The sequence below is a fragment of the Marmota marmota genome, unplaced genomic scaffold (assembly GCF_001458135.2).
Source record: "Marmota marmota marmota unplaced genomic scaffold, marMar, whole genome shotgun sequence".
Taxonomy (NCBI): Eukaryota; Metazoa; Chordata; class Mammalia; order Rodentia; family Sciuridae; genus Marmota; species Marmota marmota.
The window spans coordinates 6531316-6558602 of NW_025999880.1; the positions used below are offsets into that span (position 1 = coordinate 6531316).

General features: G+C 37.6%; 1 protein-coding gene across 2 annotated transcripts in view; it reads right to left on the reverse strand.

Annotated features, from left to right (window-relative positions):
• Ankfn1 (ankyrin repeat and fibronectin type III domain containing 1) overlaps positions 1-27287 on the reverse strand; it is a 336634-nt gene that overhangs the window by 138117 nt on the left and 171230 nt on the right. Inside the window, exon 3 of one of the 2 annotated variants that reach the window (XM_048788565.1) lies at positions 11031-11165. The gene's annotated coding sequence lies outside the window, so the exon portion shown is untranslated. Of the gene's footprint in view, positions 1-3706; positions 3764-11030; positions 11166-27287 lie in introns of those variants that run through there. The other variant, XM_048788560.1, reaches the window with a different exon arrangement.

Here is a 27287-nt window from a genome sequence, read left to right on the forward strand (position 1 = left end):
AAGAGTTTACTTTTCTCCTAATAAAAGGCAAAAGTTCTCCAAATGGAACTTTAGAAAGGTTGTTTATAAGTGGTATACCTAAATAAACATTTCTCTCTCTCTCTCTCTCTCACTCTCTCTCTCTCTCTCTCACACACACACACACACACACACAAAAAAAAAAACCCTAAAAATAAAAACTAGTACATCAGTGGGAAGGGTAAAGAAGGGAACTTTAGGAATCTTTTCCTCCATAAAAGCAATGAGAATACTGGTAATGTTATCAGAATTAACTTTTCAGAATCCTGGAGTTTTTGTTAAACAAAGGCTTGCAATAATCCAGGAATGCTTATTCCAGAAAAAGAATGGCATGCTTTGCAGCATGTTATTTACCCTGATTCCTATCTTCTCTAGCTCTGTGTAACCATTGCAAACAAGAGTGCACATTCATGGGGATAGGACAGGGTTGGAACTCCTTCAAAATTTCTATTTGTGGAGAACTGTCATTATTTGAGACACCTGATGGTTCCCAGGAAGACCTCATATATTAGGCTTGTTTTTATTTGAACTGACTTGAAGCACACCAGGGCAAATAATCTTTTACTTAGGGTACTTGTCAAAAATAAGCATCAAAAATTTTTTAATACTTTTTAAAAATTGTAAAAGTAGGGCAATGAGATATTCATAGAGGGCTTTGAAAAAACTCTGCCATATTCCTGTGAATCTAGGAATCTAGGAATCTAGGGCTGGGGACAGAACATGGTCAAAAAATAAATAAATAAACAAATCTCTCTGAGAATATTCTAAATTTCCATTTTTATCTGATGTTGAGGCTCCATTTAAACAGGAAATGAAGACTAAGGCAGAGTTATCAACCACTGGGTATGCTCTAACACACAGATTCTTTCTGCAAGAGGGGGACTTGCTTATTATAGGTATTTAAGGAAATCTCTGTCAAGTTGTTATCTGACCTCTAAGAAACAGAGACTTCAGTAGCCACATATGACAAAAAATAGACTTCAAAAATTTAATTCTGAAAAAATCAGTAAACAACAACAGCAAAAACAAAGACCGAGAAGGAAAGTGAATCTAATTTGATTTTCAGAGTTTCCACATTATATTATTAAAATGCTTAGTTTACAAAAAATTATGAGACATTTAAAGAAACAAAAATTATGACTCATGCCCCAAAAATAAATTTGTCAATAGAAATTACCCCAAAGAAGTCCACATGTTAGACTTAATGCACAAAGACTATAAATTAATGATTTTTAAATATATTCAGAGAACTAAAGTAAATCATGTGTAAAGAAATGAAAGAAACCATTAGGATGATGTCTCACTGAACTGAGATTATTAATGAAGAGAAATTTTAAAAAGAACGAAATAGAAATTCTGGAATTGAAAAGTGCAATAACTGAAATGAAAAATTCACTAGAGGAATTCAACACCATATTTGAGCAGTCACAAGAAAAAAATCAGCAAGCTTGAAGGTAAATCCACTCAAATTTACCAGTCTGAGGAGAAGGAGAAAGAATGGAGGAAAATTAACAGCCTCAGAGATTTGTGGGACATTGTCAAGTTTACCTATGAATGCATAATAGCATTCCCAGAAGAAAGAGGGGTAAAGACAGATATTTGAAAATAGTAATAGATTTGTATATTACAAATTAATCTACACATCCACAAGCTTAGAAGTAGTAAGTAGCATAAATTCAAAGAAATTCACCCCTCAATATATCATTATCAAACTTTCAAAAGACAAAGCCAAAGATTCTTATAAATAGCATAAGAAAAATTACTTGTTGAATACAAAGGATCCTCAAAAAAATTGTCAGCTAATCTTTCACCAGAAACCATGAAGGCCAAAAGTGTAATGAATTATTGAAAGTGGTAAAAGAAAAATACTTTAAAATAAAATTTTCTCTATCCAACAAAACTATACCTTCATAATGCAGGGAGAATTAAAACAGATTAAAGACAATCTAAATAAATAAAAGACATTCCTTGTTCATGGACTTAATATTACCTAGCCAACTTGAGACTCCAGTTGGAAACTGGAGCATGAGGTAGTAGTGGTTCTTCTGTGGGAAATCCTTTTCTATTCAACTGCTTTCTCTGCATTACAGAGATTTCTCCTTCCTTTTGTCCTTTTGGGCTTCGCTGTTCCTTACTGTATTTTCCTTAATCTCTTTACCCCTTTGTAAATGTTCATATTATTAACCTCCCCTGGATTACTTGGTTTGAATGTGGTATATAATTCTTACTAGGATCTAGCAACCACAAGGATGTCTTGAAAACCATAGCAAGAGTATTCTTTGCGTCATTAAATTGAACTGGAAAGAAAAAGACTTAGATGTTGAATGAAATACCTGATAGGTAATATAGATACAGAGTCCAGGAAGGAGACTGAAGAGGGGAACTACTTTTTGTTTGGGATAGCACTCTTTTCAGAGTATTCCTTGTTAGCCAGTTTCACAGAACACACCACAAGTGGAGGTCTCCATTACACTGTATTCCCTTCTTCAACCCCAAGATAATCATGGAAGTTTAAGCACAATATTAAAAAATTAGGACTTTGATATAAGACTGACCCAAGCTTTATATTTTGGCTTTTCTGCTTATTAACTATATGACCTTGAGTAAGTTATTTAGTTTGTCTGGGCTTCAATTTCCTCATCATTAACATTATTTCTCTTCTAAATAATAATAGTCATGCAATAATCTAAAAGGAATATCAGAGTTTTCAATGTGAGGATATATGTAAATAGTTTAGCAGAGTATCTAAAAATAGGTGTTTAAAAAATACCAGCTATTATCTCATAATAGCTCTGTTGAGTTGTCACTCACATGTTATAAATTACCTGTGTTTAAAAGGTACAATTTGATAACCTTTGACATGAATGTACACTTGTGAAACCATTGCCACAGTCAAGATAATGAACATTTCTATTGTACTAAAAAGATTCCTTATCTCTTTGTAATCTTTCCCCCTTTCCCCTAAATAAATTCCTTTTGCTAATGCCTCTGTTTTCAGGAAATTACACATTTAATTTCTGATAAAATAGATTAAATTTCATGTTCTAGAATTTCATATAAAGGGAATCATCAGTATGTACTCCTTTTTTATCCAGCTTCTTTAATTTGGATTATTTTGAGACAGTGTGTGTCAATAGTTCTTCATTTTTTATTGCTAAGTAGTATTCTATTGTGTAGCTATATAACTGCTTATACGTTTGTTAGCTATTTGTTAGCTATTATTTTCACAAGAAAAGTTAAAACCCATGGAATTCACCCTAAAAAAGTATGCATTTTTTTTCTTTCATCAGAAAGGCTGAGCTGCAATGAGGGGTACATATGGTTGGCTGAAGGTACAATGTGGCTACGGGACCAGATTTTAGGAGATAATTAGCTAGGAGGACACTTCCCTAGGAAAATCAACTTCTAGTACTGCTTGTGCTTTTCCTGCATCCTCATGGTTTTTCTTATTCTAAAATCCTTAACAAAAGTCATATTAAGTTTCAAAGTCTGCAAACCATTTAAGAAAAAAATGATGCCAAATTCGACACAAAACCATTTTAAAAGTCTGTCTTCATTTTTAAAGTTTAATATAATTGCCCTGGTATTTATTTATTTATTTAGGTACCAGGGATTGAACTCAGAGCATTTGACCACTGAGGCACATCCCCAGCCCTATTTTGTATTTTATTTAGAGACAGGGACTCACTGAGTTACTCAGGGCCTTGTTGTTGCTGAGGCTGGCTTTGAACTCGAAATCCTCCCCAGCCACTGGGATTACAGGTATGCACCACCAGGCCCAGCCATCATTGACCTGTTTTTAAAAAAACAAGTTTCACAAGAAAAGAGAAGAATGGCTCAATGTTTGTCGTGAGAATGGAGGCCTGAACAAGAATATTAGCAATTAAAATCCAGCAAGGTTTATTCTGGGAATGCAAGGTTACTATAACATTTGATCACCATAAATATCTCTGTAATTTCTTCATTAAGAGAAAAGTAATAATAATAATAAAAAACCCTACACCATTTGGTCACCTCCACAGATGCAGATTGGATGTTAATAATATACAACTTCCATTCATGCTTGAAAAACTGTCTTTCAGGAATATAAGAATCTACAAATTCTATAGCCAACATCAAATATAATGATTAGATATCAAGTGCTTCCTTCTGGGAAAAGAAGCAAGGCAAAAATGCCCTCTGCCACTTTTTCTATTATACTGGACACCCTCATAGTGAATGAGGGCAAGACAAATAAATATAATATGCATAGACACACACATACACACACAGAGGAAAGAAGTAAAATAGACTTCATTTTCAGATGATGTAAAAGTTTATGTAGAATAAATTAATTAATCTTCAAAAATCTACTCAGCATGAACATAATAAAATATATGAAAAAACTATATACTGACAAATACATGACATTATGAATGAAATTAAAGAAGAACTAAATAAATAGAGATATGCCTTATTTATGGATTGGAATAATTACTATTGTTTAGATGTGAGTCTTCCAAAATGACCTATATATTCACTGCAATCCTAATCAAAATACTAGCAGTTCTTTTTTGGTAGAAATTTATTATCTGACTTCAAAATTTTTAAAGAAATGGAAAGGATCTAAAATAGCAAAAATAATTTTGAAACAAAAGAACAAATTTGGAAGATTTATACAACTTGATTTCAAGATTTTCTGTAAAGCTATGGTAACCAAGACATATGGAATCAGTTTAAGAATAACTATATAGATAAAGAAAATGTCATAAGGATAGAAACAGATGAATGAAGTAGACTGGAGATCCCAGAATAACCTGCACGTATATGATAATTGACATTTGAAAATGTGCCAGTGATTCAATAGGGAAAAAAAATAATTATTTCAAAAAAAGACCTTACTTCACATTATATACAAACTTTAATTTGAAATAGATCACAGATCCTAATGTAAAAGATAAAACTATACAATGCTTAGAAGAAAGCATAGGAGAAAATCTTTGTAAACTTGAATAAAAGATTTCTTAGAGATGTTACAAAAAGTGCAAAGCATAAAATAATTGATAAATTTGGCTTATCAAAAACTTCTGCTCTTTGAAATATTATAGCCTTAACTGTCCACACTGTGGGACTTGTGAAGGATTTGTGAATATACGAAGAGATGAACTGTAAAAAATAGAGTAACAGTAGCCTGGAAAATCAAGATCAAAATGACAAGAGGTGCCTGTGGAGAATGGTGCCGCACTTCCCTGGCTGTTTCCAGGGCTTTGCTGCTTGCTTGACCTCCACCACCCTGCCTTAACACCACTGCTGTCCCCATGGAGGGTGAACCATACTGCAGCACCCCTGACACAACAAGACCCAAGGAGGGTCCACCTCCACTGATAGCTACCTTGAGAGACTGGGAAATGAGAAAAACTGGACCAAGAAGGGACAGGAGACTAGTAGTAGTCAGCAAATAATTTCCTCTCCATGCCATCCCTGGGAATTTTCCTGGGGGCTTCACTGACACACAAGTAAACAAGAATATGTGTTCTTGTGGTGCTCTGGGTATTTCAGTTACAAAGCACCTTCATTTTTTTTTCTTATCCCCTTTTTCCTTCAACCCTGGTTTTCCAAGATTGTATCTCCCAAAACCCAATACATCAGTCATAATCAAGCTTTGTTAAATGAAATGTACTAATAATGCTACAAGGAAGTAAGTGCTATTATTATATCCTCAGGCACAGAGAAGTTATATAACTTGTCTAAGACCTTATATCCAGTAAATAAGATGTAAGATTTAAACTCTGACCCCAAGCCCCATGCTCTTAACAACTCTGCTATTATTATTCTTAAGGTGGCTTGATCTAGCTGCCAGTCAGATGCTTCTCTCTAGATCTTGATTCTGGAGACAAGACTTCTTATACCCTTTATGGTCCTGGCACTTCCAGAGTCCATGCTTCAGTGAATCTTGGTTGTGGGAATTTTTCATTGTATTTGTAATGTGAAAAGAAATCTGAGCCAATATGGATGAGAAACAGTTGTTAAGATGTGGCATATTAGAAATAGGAGTTCTAACCATTCTTGACAGCTGGGTGGCAGTTATTCAGTGAAGGGAACATTACTGTCTGTGACAATATTGTTCTTCTTTCTGTGATGTGAACTAGGGAACCTTCAGTCTTCAACCTACCTATCACTATCCAGAAAAAAGTTTGACCCCTTTCATTCTCCACCTGCTGTTAACATGACAAGTGTGTCTTTGATTGCTAAAGGGTGGCCAATTCTATTACAATGATGACATAACAGAGTGGAAGCAGCCTGACTAGAGTATGTGTGTGTGTCTATATATATACACACACATATAAATACATATATGTATATATGTGTATATGTATATATATAAAATATCACATGCATGTATATGAAATATACATTACACACATATAAATAAAATATTATAAAATATCACATATGCAAAATATTACACATATATAATTATATACAATATATTATACACATAATATATATGACATTGCACACACACATATATATTTCTGTACTAAGTTTTGAAAGGTTAGTTGTGACTTCATGACAAGAAGAAAATTGATTTTTGAATCTTTATAGCATATGTTTATGGGGAAGAGGTGAAAAGATAATTAACATTGATTCTATAGTTCAACAAACACTTATGGAAGATCTATTCTGCAATCTATGTATCCTGGGATAGACTCTGGAAATTTATAAGTGAATAGAGTTTCATGTAGAGTAACCCGCTATATTGGTTTGCCTAGAATTGAGAAAGTTCCCAGGATGCAGCACTACCAGCGTTAAACCAGGAATGTCCTGGGCAAATTAAGATGAGTTGTTTATCCTATCTGTCCCCAAGGAGCTCATATGTTAGAAAGGAAGACAGTGAAACAAATATGTAGTTATCAAATAGTGTGGTGTGTGAAATAGGATAATAATGAGAGTTTACACTTCTATAGCTCCCTCTGTGAGCCAGGTAATGTTCAGAATAATGCCCATCTTAGTCCATTCAGGCGGCTTTAACAAACCAACATAAACTGGATAATTTATAAACAACAGGAATTAATTTCTCACTGTCCTGGAGGCTGGGAAGTTCAAGACAAAGGTGTCTGCAGATTCAGTGTCAGGACAAGGGATGCTTTCTGATTCACAGGCAGCGCCTTCTTGCTGTGTCCTCACATAATGAGAGGGGCTAGCTAGCTCCTGGGTGCTTTGGGGAGGCACAAATCCAAGCCACGAGGGCTGTGCTTTTATGACTTTACCACACCCAGAGGCCTCACCTCCTAATACCATTAACTTGAATGTTAGGATTTCAACACATGAATTTGGCGGGGGGTGGGGGGGCACACGAATTCAGTACATTGCATTGCATTGACATCTATTAACTTCTTGAATTCTATAATAGTCATTTTGAAGGAAGGATTGTTATTATCTCCATTTTACATATGTAAGAAATTGAGGTATTAGTAAAAGGTAGATATGGGATTCAAATGCAGGCACTCTGGGTCTGTATCTGAGTTCTTAACCTCCAAACACTTTTCTCAAGAAATCCAAGACGTAGAAATAAAACAGAGGGGTGAGTGGTTGACTTTTTGGGTGAGAGGAGAAGATCATGGGAAAAGATGTTGTGGGGAAATGGGTCAGAGAAGGTGATGCCTGAAAAGGATTTGAAACGAGAAAAGAGAAATTGATGAGCAAGGATAGATAAGGGCATTCCAGGCATAAGGCTACAATGATGAGAAAGGTCATGGTGTGGCTGTTAGTCAGGGCCAGAGCATGGGGGAATGGAAGTCCTCTGGATGAAAGTCCTCTGACCTTTGACACACGGTGGAACACTTTGTAGACAATGCTGAGACTTTGGGGAAGAAACCTGGAGAGATAACGGGGCCAAATCATCCAGGGCCTCTCACATACAATAAGGAACACATATTTTAACTTGGGCACAACAGGAGAGCACCAGAGACCCTTATGTGATGGATATGCCAATTATCCTGATCTGATCATTGCACATTGTATACATATATTGAAATGTCATACTGTACCCTATAAATAGGTACAATTAGTATGTGTTGATTAAATATACACACATATTTTAAAAGTTGAAATTTGCATTTTTAGAGAATTACTCTGGTAGCAGCCAGAAGATTATCAAAAGGAAAGAAGTGTGATAATGGTAGCAGAGAATAATCAAGTTCAGATCTCTTGAAAATGTCCCATGAACAGGGACAGAGAGGGCTAGACAAATTTAAAAGATGAACAAAATAGACCAGACTTGGTTAGTGATTGGATGGAGGGGCTAAAGTGATCAAGAAACCTGAAGATAAATTCTGTGAGCCTTGTTGGTTGGCTGGGTGCATGATGGGTTCACCAATAATGGGGAAAAAAAAGGAATATAGCAGGAAATGTGAATTTCAAAGGGGAAAGGATAGTGGGTTTGGCTTTCCACATGTGACTCTTAAAGACCTATTAGAACAATTTATCGGGCATTGTTTAATTCAAGTATTCCATAAAAAGAAGGAAATAGCTTGTCCTAAGGACTTCCTACTTTTCTGATTGAGAGTGAAATAATAATTGTAAAGGAAGTTCTTAGAGGCAAGTATGAAGTAAATAGAAAGTCTAATAATTAATATCATAATAATTCAACATCCTTTGGGGTGCCCTTGAGGTAAAAAACATTAATACATTCATTTATGATATCAGTGGCTTAATTTGTTATTCCTTGTAAGAATGTTTGTATTTTGTAAAAGAGCAATACCTGACAGGATCCCTAATTAAAGTATTTCGGGTAACCAAATCCTAAATGTGAGACAGTGTCTTTGGCAAATGAGGCTTCTAGATCATCTCAACTCATAGTACATTTATAGCTTTCAATTCCATGTGCAAGAGTGTGGGGGTAATTTGAAGAACTAGAAGTTGCCATCAGTTCTATACATGGATTCTACCTACACATGAACTACTCCCTGAAAAATACTTACATATTTTTTTCAAAACATTGGAGACCGTTAGAATTCTGGAATCTTAAATATAGGAAAAAAGCTATTACTGAACTACTTTGAAAAATAATCCTGATTATTTGCATATTCACCTATTTATTTGATTATCTATTGATTAGTTATTCAATTATTTACCTATTTATTTGAATTCTATTTTTAGATTTGTTCTCTCCTGATCACGCTTCCTTCTGAGTGTTCTATATCCTTTAGATGGGGCATACAGCCCTTCATCCCTACATACACTCTCCTCTGAGGCTCTGTATTCAGGATTATCAGCATGAAGGGGCCCATCTTTAGCTGATCCAACAAGGGTAGGTATTCAGGAAAGTGATCACAAAATGATTTTATGTAATAAGACAATAATTTATTTTTCATAGCTTATACTAATCAGTTATGCAAGCATGTAATGTGACTAAGCTTGCTGCAAAGAAAATCAAAGAAAATGCCCAATTACTGGAAAAGAGGCTTCCCCACCCCCACCCTTCATGCTCCACTTGCATTCTGATGAATAGTCTCTGGATTAAAGTGCATTGACAATGACCTTCATTGCCCAATGCACACTTTAACAAAAGAGCTTATAGTGGTAGCTTCTGGATACGTTAATTGAGTTTAGCATGTCTTCTTTGAAATTATCAGGGATGGAGGGAACAGAGGGATAGAGATCCAGGAAAGGCTAAGGGAATTTCTCAAAAACACAAAATAAGTCTGGGACTTGGAAAAAGTGCCCCACTGTCTTGACATCTCTCCCATCCCCTAACCAGGAGGTAATTTTATCTCCTTCCTGTTGGAACACCATCAATAGTGAAATAGCCAAATCACATGGGAGAATGATCCTGCTCTTTGATTGAGTGTCTAGGGATCCTTTCTAGGCAAAACTTCACCCATCTCTGGGATTTCCTGGCTTTGGTTTTTATTTAGAGAATCATGCTGCTCTCTGTTCTAACATCATCCATCTTTGTCAGCACCCAAGGCCACAACTTCATTGGAATGGCCTGTGACGTATGGCAGATACAGTGCACAAAGACATTGAACTCTATATGATGTTTATATGGACTCTCAGCTCACCAGAGATGGATTGATGCTGCCATAAAGTTTTGTGGTATCCAGGCTAGGCAAAGACTGAGGAAACTGGTTGAGGGAGGGTAAGAAAAGCAGTATCTTTCTCCATTCACTTTACCCCTCTAAGAAGTTGGCTTACATCATATTTAGGAAATGAAGAAGTCAAGTGAGTATGAGGATTTTTGGAACCCAGCACAGAAGCAGACTCACCCTTGATTATCAATGGTATTCCCTTTGGCTTTTCCAGGCCAAGAACAAGCACTTAAGAGTAGAAAGACACTTAAAATATCCTGCTTTGCGCCTAGTGCACCCTAGCAACCATATTAATGGAATAAAGGCAAAACTTAAGGAATGTAGATGTGGAAGTGGCAGTGGGTCAAGCAAGAGTTTGGATGCATGTCCATTGTGTGCATCCTCAGCATCACGATCATGATGTTATTTATGGGCATGCTCACCCAGGATGGACAGAATGCTGGCATTAAACTCTATATGCCCAGCCTGCAAACTGGCTATAAGATACCAGTATGCCTGGGTTTAAATTCAGGATTATCAGCATGAAATTACCCATCTTTACCTGATCCAATAGGTGTAGGTATTCAGGAACCTGATTAGAAAATGACTTTATATAATAAAACAGTAATTTAATTTTCATAGCTTATGCTAATCAGTTATGCAAGCATTTAATATGATTAAGCTCACTGCAGAGAAAAATCAAAGAAAACAACCAATTATTAGAAAAGGGGCTTCCCTACCCCCACCCTTCACGGTTCACATGGAAGTGTATGTGCTATTGCAGACCACTGTGTCTGTGCTTGGTTGCGTCCTTCATGGACTGCCTGCAGCTAACTTTGGAAGATGCAGATTTTTTTTAAAGCATTTAAACCACAGCAATACAAACACATTTAAAAAATAATCAGTGACTAAGAAAGCCTCACGTTCACATGAAAAAAGACAACAATAAATTTCACTTACCAGTTTAGGTTGTTCGAGGCAGCAGAGGAACAAGTTGTTGGTAATTGTCCAGTGCTTTCATTCAATAAATCACATTGGCTTTGCTTTCTCCTGTGGCTCAGCCTCTGCGTAAAGCAAGCGAACCTCCTTCCTATTCTGTGTAAAGAATAAAACGCGAACAGGATCACTACGGGCAAGAGCTGAAGTCCATGATCACTAAGCTACTATTAATGCAAAATAAAAGAGCAAATGATGCACAGGGTGAGAAGGGGAGAGGGAAACAGCTTGGCTTAGAATCTAGGTGTATTCTTGGGACTGCAGCCTGGGAAAGGCTTGTGTGCGTGTAGTTAAAAGATGCCATGACTTCAGTGTGTTTAGCCTATCCTATCTGTGAGGACCACTCGGAACAGCATGCAAGAACAACAAGCTTCATGTCAAACAATGCTGACTCTGAACTGGATGTCGCTCCAGGGTACAGGGAGTCAGACAGTTAGGTTTGTACTTTATCAATGGCAGGGAAAGAATTACCACCTGGCATCCAAGAGCCTGTGAAGAGATCTGTGGCTATAGCTCTTCTGGGGCCAGCCCCTTAGTTCCACAGCTGCCTGGGACCAGAAGCACACAGGTGGCAGCACATCTCCTCAACACGGGGCACCCATGCATGTTCCCAGTAAGAGTAAGGGGATCCCTTAAGGAAGCTCTAAATCCAGTCGGGGCTGTTCAACCTAGTCTTAGATTTCTGTCTAAGCAGGTCTGAGAAAGTAGTCGGTAGACCTGGCACTTAGCACCAAGAGGCTCAGTCTCAGGCAGAAGATTACAGTGCTGCTTCTGTGCCAGCCACAAATGGGTGCACCTGCCTTCTTTCACAGTGTTATGCTTTACATGACTAATGAAACACAAAATATATTTCCTAGAAAGCCACATGTAGGCATTTTGGTTTTTTTCTCCCTGAAGTAAGATGCCAAATGACCATCTCTGGCTGTTGATTATGTCAGGGATGCTTTGCTGATTAAAATGCATATGAATACTGTGCACACACACATGCACCTCCATGCATGAATACACACACACACACACACACACACACACACACCCCACAGCCCTAGCAACAGCATTAAGAATCTTTCTGAAGCTCTATTCAGATACTGTCTCTGCCAAATGAATGCTTAGCTGTTATGATGACTTCAGGGATAATTTTGGACTCTTTTACTAGGTACTGAATCTGGTCTGTTATTTATACCTGGAGCCAAATCAACTCCTAAATTTCAAATGTGACTCTATGGCAAATCAAGAGAAAGTTTCTTGGTTATAAGCAAGAGGGTGGAGTGGTAATATTTGGCCTGATAATTTCTTAGAATCCTGGGAATGGCATCTTGTATTCCTGAAAATTTCCTCCTTTCTAGATATACCACCTGGCCCCCAACTCCCCCCAGCAGCTCATTTGCTCCAGCAGGTGGCTGCTCTGGAGCTGGGTTCGGAGTTGCAGCTCAGTGACTTAGAAAACCTGGGGGTCCAAAGGAAGAGCCAATTTAGCTTTTTAGAACTGTCTTACTTTTTCTGTTCATATTAGAAAGGCGAAAATCTCCTTTTGGAACATTTATTCTTTCTTTCCTTGGACTTATCTGTCCTGTTGGAATTGCTATGAATAATCTAATTTGGGAATATTCTTGCCCTTGAGATTCAGAAGGCAAATTTCTTTCCATCAAGGATTAAGAAAGGGCCAGTCTACCCTTTCATACCTTATGCCTAAATGGTTTCTAAATAAAAACATTCACTCTACTTTCTAAAAAATTCTTTGACTTTAATGCAGATTTACATATGTTCTGTCTGCTAGGGTGAGCCAGGTGACTCTGAGTGACTCTTAAGAAGGTCAGGGTCTACCTAGAGGGGTCATGAGTTCAATCTGATATGGAAATCTAAGGGGACAATGCCCCTGTGACAGCACCACTCCCTGGAGCAAATATGGGTTGAGCATAGTTAATCTAAAATCTGATATCCAACCAAAATGCTCCAAAATCCAAAACTGAGTGCTTACATGATACCACTGGTGGAAGATTCTGCATCAAAAGTTTCATGCACAAAATTATTAAAACAATTGTATACAATTACCTTCAGGCTGTGTATATAAGGTATATATGAAACAAATGAATTTTGGGTTTAGAGTTGGGTTCCATTCTCAAGATATCTCATTATGCATATGCAAGCATTCCAGACTACAAAATCTGGGACACTTCTGGTCCAAGCATTTTGGACAAGGGCTACACAATCTGCACTAAAGTCTCAGTCAAAAAGCCCAAGCTCATTGCAAAGGAGATTCATTCCTTCATCCATTCATTCACTAATCCATTCTTCAACAGACGTTTATTATGCATTTAGTAGATGTGATAGTGTGTCAATGTGACATTAAAACCTACTGAGAAAGCATAAAATCCTTGGTGTAACTTAGTCAAACTCTGTAGTCTGATCCTGCTTACCTTTATAGCCAAATCCCTCATCTCCTTCCTACTTACTTTCCTTGTGGTAGACTTTTTGAATATTCTGCAGTTTCTTAGACATGCCAGATTCATTCTTAATGCCAGATCATCACAGATGATGTTCTTCTACTTGGGTGCTGAGTGAGCTTTGTCTGACTTCACTCTTGGGCAGCTTTGGTGTCTTGGCTTAAATACTACCTCCTAAGGGATATTCTCCTAGCCCTTGGTGTATTCAGTTCCTTGCTTTGTGGCTGGAGATTGTGACACCTGATGCTCTCTGTCAGTGTATCCATCACATTTTATTGCACTTGTATGGTATCAGCCATCTCCATTATATTTTAAGAGTTTAAGTGCAAAGTCTCTTATTCACTGCTATTTCCATTGTGTAGCAGAGTTCCTGGCACATAGAAAACATTCAGTCAATATTTAGTATTTTGTGGAAGTGCCTAGTATGTATTTATTGAATGAATGAATAAACCACCTCAAATAATAAGGAGGGTCTTAACCTTACAGGAAACTTAAAGTTCTCTTGGTATGTGTACTTTTTTCTTACCAAGTGGCCATCCACTGGAAGTTTGCCTCCTCTAGTCCTTCTCAATGAATCTCAGCCTTTACTGATCATGTCCTTACTTTTTCCCCCACTCCCTAGCACTTTTACAGCATGTTCTTGTTTTGTGTTCTCCAGCTGTTTCCTGAAGTGTGTCTCATCTCTACAAACTGGTATTCTCCTTAACTCCAAGCATAAGCCTATAATTATGTGATGTTTGATTCATTGAACAGCAAACATTTGAACAGGGAGTTAAGTGATCAGAATCTCCTTTAGGAAGATTTCTTTAGTAATTACTACAAAAACAGACATGGGATCGAGAAGCAGCTTTGCCCTTTCTTTCCTCCCTCTCCCTCCTTGCCCCTCCTTCCATGTCATAACACCAGTGTTCTCATTGGGAACACAGAGAATGTTTTATCCATCCATATTCTGAACTTCCCCTCCACCTAGTTCCACCCCCACAGCTATTTCACTTGCTTATGTTATTTGTGATGGTGTCTTGGTGATTATATTAAAATATCCTTTGAAGAAAGGGATTGCATTTTATTTTGTATCTTTCTCCTACATTCCTTATACTTCTTGGCCTAGTGCCTCACAGATAGTAAGTGCTCAATGAATGCTAAGAAAGTCAAACATTTATTTTGTGCAAAGCATTGGATGAGGGAATATGTTGGGGATTCCAAGAGGAATGAAGCATCTTCTCAAAGACAAAAGAGTTCCAACTGATTTTAAGGTAGAATTAAATAAGTACCATTAAAAATGTCTGAGCAAAGTGCTGAGGGAACTTAAAAGAATTACTACTTCCTTCTGGAATGCTTAGGGAAGATTCACAGGGAAGGTTGCATTTGAACTGGATGTAGAGGAATGAAGACTTCTGGAGGTTGAAGAGAAGCCAAGTTGAGGCAACAAGGTCTTGACCATTTGGAGAAAACAAGTAGTCCAATGCACTGGAATGGAATGAATGAGCTGGGATGATCGAATGGAGCTTGTCTCAAAGTAAGTAGATCAGATTGAGGAGGGCTTGCATGCTGTGTTAAAGGATTCTATACTGTAGGTGACAGGAATTTGAGCAGGAGCATGTCAGTGCTGTTGAGTAAGAGCCCTCTGGTCTGGCCTTTGTGGACAATGAGCTGAAGTGGTACGAACCTGGAGGCAGGAAGACACTGATGGAGGCCTTTGGAAACATAAATTAGGAGATGCAAATGGGATACATTTTGGAGGTAAAATTTACAGGACTTGTCAGCAGTACAAGTAGGAGTAGGAGAGGATGAGAGAACTAGAAAGAAGTTGAGGTGACTTTTAAAGTTTTAACTCGTGTGATGGCAGATAATGGTAACATTGATGATCCCAGGACATGTCCATAAAGACAGTTTGGGCATTTGTGATAGAGTCTGTGCATTTTTGAAAGACAGAGATCAGGGAGCTGAGTTCTTGGGGCTGCAAGGATGTGTCTTAGACTGCCTTGAAGAAGTCAGTCCAGGCCAGGCCAGACAAGTCCAGGCCTTGAGAAACATGTGAGGCCATTTGAAAGGGGACTAGATGCTGGTTTTGCTGGAAAGAGGACTTTCTCATTTAATGTGAGAGTTTGCAGTTTCCCCTTGGAGTTGGTTCACTCAGTGGAAGAAACTTGGGACTGGGAATGGGGGGTTTGAGCTTGGGTCCTGGTGCTGCTTCTCATCCACTGTGTAATCTTGGGCAAGTTATTGTTTATCATTAGGCCTCAATTTTCTCACTTGTAAAATAAGGGAGTTGGACCAGTTAAATTCAAAGGTTCCTCTCAGTGTACTGTTCTCTGGTTTAGAATTTCAGAATACTTGTGAAATGAGGCCAAAGCTATTATCACCAATACCAGAACCCAGTAATGTCCACTTTCTGTTACAAAATCCTGCCCATATTTTGAAAATGTCCATATATCATAGCAAATGCATATCTGCCCTTCAGTTAGTTACATGCGGTTTGTTTCTAAGACATAAATTAAATTGATCACTTTTTGATGACTATTTTCTAACAATTTTTCACTTTTTTAAGGGAGTACCTTTTCATCAGAATCTCAAAATTAAATTATGAGAAGAAAGCGGCAGTCCCTTACTGTGGTCAGCAAAGAGTCCAGCCAGCCTACTTCCGTCCTCTAATCTCTTGACCTTCCTTAGGGCGCGGCTGCTCAATAACAGCTCTGATTCTTTTTTCAAAAATAAAATGTGCTATTTATCGAAAGCAGCTAAAAGGGGACAAAAAAATAGAAAAAGAAAACTAACACCCCAGGGTGTATCTGAACATGCTTATTATGTGCGAAGTTGTTAGTAATGAATGTGACACTCTTCCTCCTCCTCCCTCTCAATTTCTAAGCCCCAAAGGAAAAAAAGAAAGGGGCTGGGAGGGCACTGGCTATTCAGTCCAAAGCAGACCTTTTCAAAAGGTGCAGACTGTTCATAGGCATGTTATTTCTTGATTATTTTGTTTTAAGCCCCAGTTGACCTTTCAGATTAAAAGCAATGGTCCCAAAAATATCCTGGGAAACCCCCCTTTGGGATTTTTATCTAAATCTTGGAAGCCTGGATGCATGACATTTGAAGGGACTCTTCAAAAAGAGAAGGTGGGAGTCGGTAACAAGAGTGTTTACCTGAACTAATCGTGGAAGATTTTCCAGTGTCACAATTTTGAGAAATGGGATTCTCTTAAGGAGGTTACAAATATTTCACTGAAAGCTTTCCAAGAATGGCCTCGTAGGTCCTCACAGCCGCCTCTTGGCGGGCTGGAGTACTGAGGTGATAATCAGAGTCCATGTTTCTGAAAAGTCCTCTTGTTCTGGCTGCCACCCTCCTTTCAGTCAGCATTAGAGTTCCCGTGCTATGAATCCCCTATTGTCTGTGGGAGCCCAGGATCCCCCACACCATGCCGAGGGAGGAATGTGAGCCTCCGAGGTCTGGCTCTCGGTTTCAACCCTATCCAGCAGGTCACAAAGCCCCATTTATATGCAGCTCCAAAGTTTTATCATAATTCTTTATCGACTCAACCCCATATATTCTCCTGGGCAGTCAGGAGATGTTTGGTAATGAAGCCCATTAATCCTCATTTTCTCAATTGGCACACTTAAAGTTCCAGTATTTATGTTCACACTGTCCTAATTTTGGATGTCAAAGATAGTCTACTAGACAAGGATCATTGCTAAAGGATGACTGACACATGTGGAAGAGTTCATCAGGATGTGATACGTGATGGGGTTTGTCACAGTACCCGTCATCATATCACGAATGGGTACTTTGAATGACTCTGTGGAAAAGTAATAGTAAATGCCACTGCGGGTCAAATACCTTCTGTGTGCTGTGCAGCAATATCACTGAATTCTCACACCTTACAAAGTAGGATTATCCACTTTTTATTGATGGAGAAACTAAGGTTCAGAGAGATTAATTAGCTTGTTTATATGCACTTAGGGGCTGAACTGAGACTCAAACCCAGGTCTCTGAGTGCCAAGCTCGTGGTATTTCTACCTCACTCCTTTGCCTCTTATCAGAAATATATTTTTAGGTGAATGTAACAGGCTTTTTTTTTTTAAAGTCACATTAAGAGTTAGAAACTTAAGAGCCCTTAAGATCCTTTGGACAACTGAGTAATGAGATCTGCTCTGATAAGCATTAGCACCATGTCGGGTCAAGTAGAATCTGTCGCATATATTCCACCTATCAATAGGTGGCAGTATTCACCTAAATCTCTCCAAGAGGAGTCAGCACAGGTCTCTTCTTACACCATCCCCAAGGCCATCTGTATTCTTTGATGTACTGGATTTGGTCATAACAAACAGTGTATGCAATAAATGGGTTGCTCACTGGCTCTCAGTCATGTCTATGTTCAGTGAGATTGGGACTGAAGTGGGTTATGGTAGAGGACTGGCATTGGGATCCCTCTCCCTTTACATAACTCATTTTGGTCTTTTCCCTGGGGAGGACTTCTGTTGGCAATTCAAAGCCAAAAGTGATTTTTTGTCTTCACTTGCTTCAAGAGTATTATGTGGACTTCTCAAATAATTTTAAAACGAAAGGGTTAATGTGATAGGATTTGATAATTCATGATCCAGAGAGAGTTTGTTCAGGTTAAAATAATACAGCAATTTGCAGGCGGCATGGTTTCAACTTCTCTAGAACTCTATGGACCAGTATATCTACCCATCAAGTCTTAGAAACTTCAACTGCAGGCAAAAGTAAAGTGGTCAAGTTGATGAGTCAAAATACTGAGGGCAAATGATTTTACTAAGATTTAAGAAGATCCCTCCTCCTCTGCCTACACTCTCTGTTCTTCTTCCTTCTCCTTTTTTTTTTCTATAAAGAAAATCATAATGTCAAAAATAATCTGTTGGTAAAAGTATTGTCACAAAACCAGTCTCTATTTTCTAGCTGACAACAGGAGTCTGCCTAGAACTTGGTTTCAGCAAGTCAGGAAAACAAGTGTCAGGGTAAATAAAAGAATAAGCCGAATTCTTAGATCTATCTGTGTGGGTTTCTTCATTTTTATTTGGGATTCTTGGAAGTGATCATTATCAACAGCCACTAAGAACACTTAGAAACCCAATAAGCCCCAACTCTCAGAACTAGCAAGTTGACTCAAGTCAGATTCTCAGGAGACCAGATTCTCTTAAAAAAATTCAGATTGGCTGGTGGACTGAGGAAGATGGACTTGAGTCAGCATATTCACTTCTCTTTCATGTTCCCAAATGGAATGAGTGACTTTCTCCTACCTCCTTCTGGTACCTATAACTCAGCATCGTCTACCTTCCTGACTTGGGACTCTCCCTACTTACTACACTGAAATTCCCATGAGGATGGGACTCAGCCTTCATTATTAATCTTTGATTTCTCCTGAGCGCCTGGGGCAGGGTTTTGTGCATGATATATGATTTTGAATACATACATGTTTAAATGAATGGAATTAAAGAGAACTCAGAGGAATATATTTTGTATTTTTGTCTGGTTTAAAGAAAAACTGAAGCTTGGATATTGAATATGATGCATGAGTCACATTTCTTATTTTCTACCTGGTTCTTCCATTTCAGGCAGTCTTTTTGACAGTGGGCATAGCAGGCCAAAGCCCACCTCACCCCTGGAGCCAATAATTAACTAATTTTATATCCTTGGCAAGGCCACTTTATTTTGTAGAACACTCTGGTCATGTGGCTGTTAAGTACAGAAGCAGGCACAAAAGCAGTTACCAGGGACATTAAGTGACCCACATAGAGTGTATCATTCCAATTACTAATATTTCCTGCCTTTGTGGTTTGCAGCCCAAATCTGCACTAAAACTCTGAATACGGCAATGCTGTTTCCTAGTGGCAGCTATAGTTCTTTCCCTTATTAGGGCAAAGTTGGGCAGAAAGGAGGATGTTCATCTTCAAAAGCTTACAGAACTACATTCAACCCATTAGCATATCAGGAGATATTGCCATGCTCAGGAAATAAATTACCCAGCCCAAAATCACAGGCATAAATGAAGTTGTCAACAGCAACAGTTCAACTGGAGATTGCTTGATTACACGTTGACTGTGCTGGTTATTCAGGGACACACCAGGAAGAAAATTGTTGTCATATTGTCCACCACATTCCCAGCCTCCTCCCCAGCCATGGTGATGAATCTGATACCCTCAGGCACACAAGAAAACAACAATAACAACAAGAAGCCAGGAGAAGGAGCAGGGTCTTCTGTGGAGTCTTTCCCCTCCTGCTGTTCCAATCTGTCATCATCTTTTAAAAAAATCAGCATGACAAGGAGTGGAAGTTTAGGTTCTGGCCCTCCAAATGAATATTTCTCAATAGGCTTCCTTAGCCTTTCCTAACCTCCCAACAAGCAGCAAGCAAACTTTAACTCGGTAGGTGGGATTCACACCTTCCTAAGTCAAAGGTGAAGGCAGGCTGAGTGTTCCTTTCTGTAGAAAAGCCTACATAGGTTGACAGCAACTGGAGACTTCTTTTGAAGCTTCTCCTGGCCTTTTTAAAAACACATTCAAACTTCTCCTCTATTAAGAGAGGGAATCCAGATGATCTGAAGGCCTTCCAGGGCTCACATGCTATACAACAGAGGCTAAAGAAGCACTTAACACCAAGGACATTCTGCCACAAACACTCAATGTTTTATTTCTGCCCAGTTCTCTTGAATTGTATTTGATATGTTCTGATACTTCAGAAGCAATATGTGTGACCTCTTTTTCCTGAGTGCACTGAAATTTTTCTTAAGCATGTCTTCTTTATCAGAAATGTTTGTTTTAAAAAACAAAACAAACAAAACAAAAAACTAATGTAGATGTTTATTCCTTAATAGAAGCCTGTATCCAGGCTCTTTGATAAAGCCAATAAGATCTTTCTATTGGTGGGGCTGGTAATTTTTACATGTTTATGAACAGCACAAGAGCATTTACTCCTTCAGTTATCATCAGCGGGGAATGATAGGCCTTCTGGGGAATGGTGATTTGCATAAAGAATCATGGTATAAAGCACCTCTGGGTTTAATCCCTGGTACAAAAAAAAAAAAAGAATCATGGTAGATTTTAGCTGTCAATCAGTCAAGCCATATAGAAAATTATCTTCTTTCCATCTTCACTTATTATTTTTTTCTCCTGAGGGCCAATCAAAATTCCTCTTTGAGGAATATTTCTTTTTGACATTTTTAAGTCCAGGCTTACATTGAATTCTAGACCCCTTAAGACCAAATTTCAGAAAGAGTCCTCTTATCCTCTGTGAGCTGCTAAATAAATAAATCTCTACAGACATTTCCTCTTTTACAGGCCTTCTTTCCTGTTTATTACACAGCTGAGGAGTTCCTTAGATGATATTTGAGTGACAGCCTTATGATCCCGTCTTTTGCCAAATTGTCCAGCTTCTTAACCCTTCAAGATATGTATCATCCATTTGAGTAGTAGAACAGTTTCCTCAGTCTATCTCCAAATTTCATGGCATGCAATCTCAGTATTGAAGAAAACATTCTCTGCAACTCATCATGGGAAAAATTCAGAACACTAAAGCAAAGGAGCAGTGAGGAAGTTCATTCAAACATAGTAATTAAACCTGTAGTTGTATGATAGGGCCTGCCAATTATAAAGGCAGACCCTATCAGAGAAACATTGGACTGAAAAGTACCACTATACCTATTCAAACTACTCTCACCTGAAGGGAAAATCTTCAGAAAATTCCAGATCAAGTTTGATATACAAATGTTAGGAGCATCTGGCCTAAAGCATGTAGCAGCAAAATGACATTTGATGAGTTGGAAAAGAAAGAAAAACATAGAGGACAAAATAAAAAGAAAGCTATAAGATATGTTATCTTATTTTTAAAGAAAGCTTTGAGGATTTGTCTCATTAAATTTTGGTCTCATCTCTATTATTCCAGTCTTGCCTCAGAGACATTGGCAAGGCCCTTTGACTGCTGGCCGAGTTCTGTCTTTAGGCTCCTGCCCCACTTCCCATTCTTCACTCTCTCCCAGACTTTGAGCTCCATGAGGTGGCTGGGACTGGTTTGAATGGGGTGCTCTGGCCACTTGATTGGAGTGTTCAGCAGAACTTTCTCCAGTACACCTATGCCAAGTACTCCATGTCATTCTTCAGCATTTTGAATAGAATTAGAGGCTCAATGGCTTATTCACTTCATTCATTATTTGGAGGGAAAATCCAAGATTTTTCTCAGAGAGGATTAAAAGGACAGCAGCAGGCGCCCTCCCTCTGTGTGGCCCTTCCAGCTGGGACTGTCTCCTCTTGGTTTGAAAGGGAAGTCAAAGAGTTTCTCCTCCTCCCCAACTCTTAACACAGTCTATCAAATACAAGCAGAGATAGTCATCCATTCTCATTGCCGCTTGAGTGCTCAGCCTTAAAGCATCAAGGGGAAGTAGAGATTTTCTGTGACATTTGCAACTCCAAAATGCTGAAAGAGAGGAAGACCCATGCTACATATTCACCATCTCTGGTAGACATGTTAGTGAGAAAATCAAGCACTGAGGAGCATTAACACTTCATGAACCTAATTAATATTGTGCAATGTAGTATATGGACAGGAGGAAATATGACTGTCTTAATTGAATACATTTAAACCAAACAGCCCAGTGAACAGGAACAACTTATTTTGAGCTTCTCAGCAATGAGTAACAAAGTAGATCAATGCCTGAGAGCATCAGAGATTGCATAAGGATCCCAGAATTAGAATGAGATGTTTTGAGATCTGTTTGAAAAAAAAAAATCACTGTTGCTTTCAGTTAACCTAAAATCATTCTTCTCTTACCTCTAAATCTATACCTCTCTCTATTGAAAAGTACTTGAGGTTCAAATTGCTATAGAATATTATGGAGGAGGGCAGCCTAAGCTGGGGCTCCACTGTATGAAAAGGCGCAGGATGCTGGAACTCTCAGAGTCAGAAGATATGAGTAAAAGAATCAGATTTATTAGCTTTGACTCTCTGGTAGCTACTTGCCCTGAGTCTTAACTTTCTTTTCTCTAAGATGGGATTAATAGTAATTACCTTGAAAAATGCTTGAATAAACAAATCACAAAAGAAGATCTGCCAGGTGTGGTGGGGCATACCTGTAATCCCAGTGGCTCGGGAGACTGAGGAAGGAGGATCACAAATTCAAAGCCAGCCTCAGCAAAGGCAAGGCACTAAGCAACTCAGTGAGACCCTGTCTCTAAATAAAATACAAAATAGGGCTGGGGATGTGTGCTCAGTGCCCTTGATTTCAATTCCCAGTACCCACCCCGCCCCCCCGCCAAAAAAAAAAAAAAAAAANAAGAAATTAGATATCAGTATGCAAAAAAAAAAAAAAAGAAAGAAAAAGAAAAAAGAGAAGATCTATAAGAAATCCAACGCCTATGGAAAGGTGCTCAACACTATCTGTCTTCAGAGAATTACAAAATAGAACCACAATGAGATGCCAATTATTGCCACTAGGATGGATAAAAATGAAATGTTGGTGGGACTGTGGGACACCCAGTACTGATGGGGATGTCAAATGGCACAATTGGAGAACTGTTTGACAACTTGTAAAGTTAAGTATAATGTACTTAAGACTAAGCACTTCTACTTTGGGGTTTTATCCCAAAGAAAGAAAAATAAATGACTGCAAGGAGAATCATACAAGACTTTTTAGCAGTTTTAGTAATAATAATCAATCTGAACATTGATAATCATTCATCAATAAAATAATACATAAACAAATGGTAGTAATATTCATTCTATGAACTATTACTCAATAATAAAAAGGAATGGATTACTGAGACATACAGCAATGTGAATGAATGAATCTCAAAAAGGTCAGATTGAACAAAAGAAGACAGACACAACAGAATACTTATTGCACAGCGACATTTCCACAAAGGCCAGGAACTTATCAATAAGACAGAACTCAAAACACTAGTTGTCAAAGGACTGAGATCATGGGATATTTGGACAGTAGCAGAAGAAAACATTTGGCACTGTTGGAAACTTTCTGTACCTTGTTTTAGGTGTAATATACAATTATTGAAATGTATCAAACCACACGCAAAATCTATTAATTTTATTATATGTAAGTTATCTTCTAATTAATTTAAAATTATGTCTTCCCTCACCACTTTACAGAGATATTGGAAGATCAAATAATATTTGAAGCAATTAAAATACCATGTAAATTTGAATTGTTACTATTTTATGGACTAAGATAAAACATAGACTAGGTTTCTAAGAATAGCCAGATTTGTGAAAATGTGCATCTGAAAATCAAGTGCAAGATCCAGGATCCAGTACTGTGGCCCAAAGACTAGGAGAACGGCACTGAGAGCCATCCTTACTCCACCTCAAGACACTGGTCTGTTGCTGGCCTGTGTGGTGTTCTTGGGAGAATCAGCTGTAAGAACCTCTTTCTCCCATTTACTCTGGTGTACTGCTTGGAGAGCAGACCTGGCTAGGTGTCAGCCCTGCTTTATTCCCTGGGCCAGGCATATTTGTGCCAGAAATGATCTGTGTAGCTCTCTCTGAGGGCCTTCCTTATGACCTTCACATACACTGTTCTGTATTCCTAAAATATTTGTCCCTGCTTCCACAGGATGGGGCATCTATCATCCCTCAGATCTGTCATTAATATTATTTCCCCAGAGAAGAAATATTTTTCCTCATCTCTGTTCATCTCTATCTCAGAATCCTAATGTTTTCTTAAAAGGACCAACTATATGGATAATTATTCTTTCTTTACCTGATCTTTGTCAATTTTTCCCTTCTGTACTGAGTTTCATGGGAGAGGGAATCCATTCCATGTTCACTGTAATGTCCCAAGATTTGGTATTGTGCCTAGCACATAGTAGGTGCTTTATAATATGATTAAATTGCAAAATCAGGTACAGGCTTGAGAAGGTGTGAGGCTGGAAGCTAATGATTTTCCCAGTGGGTGATCAGGTAGCAAAGGCTAAACACCTGGAGACCAACAGGGATCAGGAGGACCAGGGAAGACCGAAGAGGGCCAGAGATCTGGTAGTAGGGATACTGAGAAAGTGGGCACAAAGAACAGAAGCCACTGTATTAGGGATTCAACTGTAGGAGTGAGTATCCAGGTATGAGAGAACAGGTTAGAAATAGTAAGATGGGTGGAAAGAACGATGAAACTCTACACCCAAGGACTCATGAAATTGGCTTCCTTTTACACCATGGTCCTAGAGTACAAAGGCAGTGCTGAACCACAGACAAGTTCAAATCAAAATGTCTCTGGAAGTGGAGGGTACAGGTAGAAAATCAAACGTCTTCTTGTAGAAAAGTGGAATTGCACAGAAAACAGGAATGCTGTTGGGTAGACTGAGGCATACTTCAGGATGTGAAAGGCAGACCCACCATGGTCCAGAATGGATCTTTCCTTTTAGAACCAAAGTTTCTGGTGAGTGTTAGATCTGAAAGGGAGATTACAAAGTGTGTTTGATGCTGGAAACAGTGGGCAATCACAAATTAAGCACACAAACAACAAAAAATATTATGAACACTTGCAGAACATTTTATACCCACAATAATTTTGAGCCCTAGAGTAAACCCATGAAGGGAAGCAGGAGGGGAAACATCTGGATTTACAGATGAGAAAAGTGAGATCCGAGTCTCATGGCTAGAAGGTGGCATGGCCACTACTTTGTTAAACATCACCTTCTTTGAGTAATTGCGTGTATACAGCACCACTTTCAACCACAGTGACTGGCAGGACATGGCTGCACAATGAGAAATAATACTGAGTTAAAAGGAAAGTTATCTTGAAATCCACAAAGCAGCTTATTAACACAAAGTGACAAGTGAACCTCTAATAAGATAGTCTCACATGAGAACCATAAGGGATAGGTCAGGGCAGCTAGATTCATGGTCCATTTGATCCCATGATTTTGCCTTAAAAAAAAAAAATACCAAGGACTGTGAAGTAAGAAGTCTTGTTTCCTTTACTGTCAAATTTCAAAGGTGAAGGGCATTTCCCAAATATCTTAGGAATCTCTTAATTAGTCATCATCATAAATCTATTTTAAGTCTTTAAAATATACTTAAGCAATTTTTTGTAGTAGATGTCCATTATTTTTTCTTCCTGATTTCCCATTAGGTCATCATTCCTCCTATATTCTAAATATATATGGTTTAGGTGATTTTGACCCTTATCAGTTTGAACAGTGGCCGGTTAGAATACATTATATACCACCCATGGTGATTGGTTCTCAGGTGACACATGTCTCAAGCCAGGCCAGTGTGATCAGCCTTAGGACTTTGCCAAAACTTGTGAGATGAATTATTTATATATTTTGGGGGCTTAGCACAAAATAAAAATTTTTATACCCACAATAATTTTGAGCCTTTGGACACTATTCAGAAAGTAGGAAAAAATTAAAAGCACTGAAATATAAAGCCTTATTCTTAAAAATACTGGATCAGTTATTTAATCTGGTAATGAATAGAGGTATGTATATAATAGTAATACATAAGTAATAATGACAAATTGCAAAAAATATGATATTTTTAGCGTCATTTTTATGTAATATAATAAATAGTAACACTTTACTAATGTGATCCTGATGAACCATAAGATTTTCCTGGCTTGCTTTGTCCTTGATAAATGCAAGATCATATACAATTTTTAATTTCAAAGGGATTTCTTCTGATGATGCAACATGACTGGGCCTGTTGAGAATATTTTAAATATTATAATAACATTTGGATAAATTTTTGATAAATAACTTGAAAAAATAAATTCTAATATATTTATTTTAATGATTCTTGAAGATTTTTACCACAAAAGATTCTGGGTAACTCTGAATTTACTTTTAAATATAAACATATATGATGTCATTTCAATGTTTCCTCTGACATTTTTTTGCAACTTGTGAAAGTTATATAAGAAATATAGTAACTTCATAGTTTGTTTATATTTAAAAATTACTATTCCTATGGTCTATCATTGTATCTTTAATTATGAGAAAACTAATTTTAAAATTGTCTTCCTCACTAATAATTAAATTTGTTTAAAGCTTCATATAAAAATAATGTTCTCTTCTACTGAATGTAATAATCTTTAAATTTAATTTCTATTTATAGAGAAAGAACCAAATCAATCAAACCAAGTAGATAATAAAAATCAAATTAAAAAATAATCCCTTGTAGAATAGTGTCAAAAATTAAAATACTAATGAATAAATTTAACCAAGAAGGAAAAAATATACTGGAAATATAAAACACTGAAGAAAAAAACTAAGAATGACACAAATATAATGAAAGATATACCATACTTATGAATTGAAAGGCTTAATACTGTTGAAATATCTATTCTGCTCAAAGTATCTATAATTTCAATGCAATCTCCATCAAAATTACATTGATATTTTTCACAAATAGGAAAAATAATTTTAAAATTCACATGGAACCACAAAAGAATCATAATAGTCAAAGCAATTTGGTGTGAGGAAATCAAAACTATAGGTACCACACTATCTGATTTCAAACTATACTTCAAAGTCAAGGTAATCAAAACAGTTGGTACTGACTCAAAAACAGATCAATGGAACAGAATATAGAGCCCGGAAATGAATTCTTATATCTGCAATCAATTGATCTGCACTTCCCTGGAAAACACGGGCTCCCATAATTTACCTAATACAAAATAGATCATTTGAATTGTACTTTAAGGATAATTAAGAAAATTGAATTCATTATTTAGAAACATATATATATATATATATATATATATATATATATATACACATACACACACATGGAAGGAAGAAAGGAAGGAAGGAAGAAAGCC